Source organism: Phascolarctos cinereus, unplaced genomic scaffold (assembly GCF_003287225.1).
Source record: "Phascolarctos cinereus isolate Bilbo 61053 unplaced genomic scaffold, phaCin_HiC Scaffold_4;HRSCAF=312, whole genome shotgun sequence".
Classification (NCBI taxonomy): Eukaryota; Metazoa; Chordata; class Mammalia; order Diprotodontia; family Phascolarctidae; genus Phascolarctos; species Phascolarctos cinereus.
The window spans coordinates 692,168,557-692,172,422 of record NW_027555847.1 but is presented as its reverse complement, the minus strand read 5'-3'; the positions used below and the strand labels follow the sequence as shown (position 1 = coordinate 692,172,422).

General features: G+C 35.9%; 1 non-coding gene across 1 annotated transcript; it reads left to right on the top strand.

Annotated features, from left to right (window-relative positions):
• Positions 1-3,267: 3,267 nt before the first annotated feature.
• Positions 3,268-3,399, top strand: LOC144457377 (U4 spliceosomal RNA). The gene has a single exon (XR_013486679.1). It is a non-coding gene; the product is annotated as a U4 spliceosomal RNA (small nuclear RNA).
• The last annotated feature ends 467 nt before the right edge of the window (positions 3,400-3,866 follow it).

The following is a 3,866-nucleotide window of genomic DNA, read 5'->3' as shown; positions in this document are numbered from 1 at the left end:
AGTGTTTTAAAAACCTGAAAGCATTAATAAATGCTTATCATCACCATCATAAACCCTAGAATCACAAGACCTGGGTTCAAATCTCATCTCTGATGTTTACTTACTGAGTGATCTTGGAAAAGATGCAAATTTTCTACATCTTATTTGTAGAATGAATACATTGCATCCAACAGTTTTATATCAACAAGTCTGTGAGCAGGATTATGTCTAAAGCTGAGCAGCATCATAGCAACCAATGAGTAAAACCCATATTTTAACAAAAATTTCCTCTTCCATATATCTTAGAAAGAATTACTCCCTACTTCTTGAACACATCCAGGAAATATGAACCTATAACCTCCTGAAGCAACTTATTCTGTTTTTGAAGAGCACTGATTATTGAGCTCTCTCTCTCTCTCTCTGTCTCTCTCTCCTCCTTTTTTAAGCCAAAATATGTCATTTTGCAACTCCCACTCATTAATTATTCCTAATTGGAACCTCTGCGGCCAAGCAAAATTAATGTAATCCACTTTTCTCGTAACTGACCTTCAAAAAAGATCATAAGATCTAGAACTACAAAGGAATTTGGAGATATCTATATTTTCCAGATGAGGAGATTGAGGCCCAGAGAAGTGAAGAGACCCTTGATATCAGCTATCTTGAAAACATCTTCTGGTCTTCAATTGTCAAAGCTAAATATACCAAGGTTTTTTGTTTGTTTGTTTTTTTGCAATATTCCTTGAAAACAAAGGCATTCCTATGTTCTCCGCTGAAGATGAAAACCTCTTGGTTCAATATTAGGCTTTTATCTAGAACCTAGACAATAAAACTACAGAAATTGGGCACATATTATAGTTTTTTTATGCTTGGACGTTGAAGATGCCTTATATAAAGAACAGTGGCTTACCCAAATTATTTGTGTCACTGGCCAAGATGGGTTGATGCATTCATTAATTTAATAAACAAGAATTGAGTAACTACTACATGATAAGTAATGTTCTAGCTGTACTGGAGCTAGAAAGACTGCAGAATCATAGAAACAAATCTAGAATGGACCTTAGAGGCCATGTAGTCCAGCCCATTCCTGATCAGTAATCCTTCTAAATGATAGCAGACAAATCCTTTACTTGTCATCTTCTAATGAGGAAGAACCTCCTACTTTCTCTGGTGGTCCATTTTCTTCAACCAACGGTCATATGTCAAGGTCAAAAATCTTCATACCAAAAAATTTAAAAAAATCTTCATACCAGTGAATCTTTACGATTCTCGGTGTCCTCCCTTTTATATACTTAAGGTTGTTATCATAATTCCTAAAATGTGACACTTGAAACTCAGCTCAGTACTACAGGGCTGAGTAGGAGCATAAGTTTACAGCTAGAAGTTGCATTAGATGCTATCTGCCCTTACATTTTATAGCCCAGAGAGATCAAGTGATCTGACCAGTGCCACATGGCTAGCATTAGGGATGTAATTCGAACCAAAGTCTTCCAGATTCCTGGTCCAATATTCTATCCATTTCACTACTGTACCTCTAAATATAACTTAACTATCAACCTTCCTAGGCATGAAACAGTGCCTTTTTTGATGCAGCAGTAAGAGTGCATGCATTTACAGAAAGTTTTCAAGTTTACAAAGCATTTTACACATATTATTTCATTTGATTCTTATAAGAAATCTGCAAGGTAGGTGCAATTATTATTCTCATTTTTTTTATTAGAATCATCCAGTGAGTTAACTTCCAACTCTGTGTCGTTTGTAGATTTGATAAACATACTATGTATGCCTTTGTCCAAATTATTGATAAGCAATTTAATAAAACAAAACTGATGTCAGATCCATGGGGTATTTTGCTAAAGCTCTTAATCCAAGATAATATTGATCAATTCATCAGTACTTTTGGAGTACATTCAGTTCCAAATCCACTGAACTGTATTAGCATCTAGCCCAAAAGTGTCAAACACACTGCCCATGGGGCTGTATTGCTGCCCATGACATGCTGAATATGCCAGAACCAGATAAAAACGTAATTGGGAAATGCATAACAAAATAAATAAAAATATAATAAAACACAGATTATGCTAACATATGGTTTTCTAAGTCAACATGTGCCAGCAGGGATTCTAGTGGCTTTCATTTCTATTTGGGTTTGACACCACTGACCTAGTCCACTTTTTTCTTTACCTACAAGGCTGACATGAGATAATTCATCAAATTCCTTGAAGAAATTCAAGTATATTCTGATTATTAGCATTTTTCTGCTATTGAATGGCATATGTGGCCTTCCTTTAAGGTGTTTGTAATCTAGTAAAATAGATAAGACACATATAAAACACTGTAATAAACATCAACAATTTATAAAATATAACTTGAATGCAAAGGAAGGAGAGTCAGTGTCTGCATATTGGAATAGCAGTCAGAGAAGGCTTCTTGGAAAAGGTCTCATTTGAGTTGGACTTTAAGAAATGGGAAGGATTTCATTGTGCAGTGATAGAATAGAAGAGGCATTTAAGGAAAAACAGACCAGTATAAACAAAGATAGGAAGGTTGGGGGGGGAGGGGAAGAAGTATTTGGTAATTCAACCAGCTGGCCTGAAGCCTAGCCTAAGTAGGAGAGTTACTGTAATGGGGTGGTTCAGAGAAGAGAGGCTAGAAAGGTAGGGTGAAGGCAAATCAGTGATAGCTTGAAAGTCATATGGAAAAATTAAGACTTAATTTAGTGTATAATATAATAGGAAGTCATCAAATATTCTTGAGTAGTGGAGTAACATGATCAGATCTAACATCTAGGTTTAGGATAAAAGAAAGAATAATAGCTTACTATAGTGATTTCATATAGTATAATGGAAATAACACTGAGTTTGGATTCAAACATCTTCATATGTGCACTGCTTGTGTTACCTTAGAAAAGTCCCTTCACTTCTTTATCAACTGTAGAAAGTTGTATATTGAACTAGATCTTACCCGAGATCCCATACTTTAGATCTATGATCTAGGACTTTGACATTTATGAAATACCTTACATATATTATTCTATTTGACATTCATAAGAACCTTATGGGGTAGGTATTGAGATCATTATTATATAGATGGGGAAACTGAGGCTCAAGGACAGCTAGTAAGTGTTAGAGGCAGAATTTGGATCTCAATCTCTCCAGACCCAGTACTTTTTATCTTCTACCCTTCTGCCTCTCCCAAGGGAAATTCTGACAGATAGAATACTGATTCAAAGCCCTTCTATTCTTTTGTCTCATCTTTCTCTATGAACCTCAAAGGAACCCCAAGAAGAGGAGCTCTGTGCAGTGACTTTATCAGAGCCAATGAGGTCTAGCCATGACTCTTTTATTGCTGGTTGAAAACTTCTCCTATTACCCTACAATGTCAACTTGAATACATGTTGGTAAATATCAGAGTACAAAGATTGGAAACCTTCGTTCTCCACTCACCCCAAGGACACCTACATCTCCATCCTGAAATACAGAGCAGGGTTATCAGATGACAGATTGCTTCCCATGGTGATGTGTCAACATGCATTTCCTCAAGGCTATATTTACTCCCTTAACTTGTTAGGTTGAAAAATCTGAATGTAATTGACCATATAGAATGTCTTGCTGGGAATCTTTCTGTTGAGCAAGTAGTTGTGGAAGTGCTTTTGGGAATAAGTGCAAATATCTACTTAGAGCAACCATTACTGGACCCTCTTCTGTCTCAGCATGATTATTCTGCATTGAACAAAAGGGAAAATAAACAAAAGAATAGATAGGGTAGAAGAGAAGGGGAAAAAAAAACAACTCTAAGTAATGTCCACCCACATGAGCATAATGTATGATATGTTTTTCAATGGAAATTGACAATAGATATATGTTTATTAAGTGCTTGCAATGGACAAG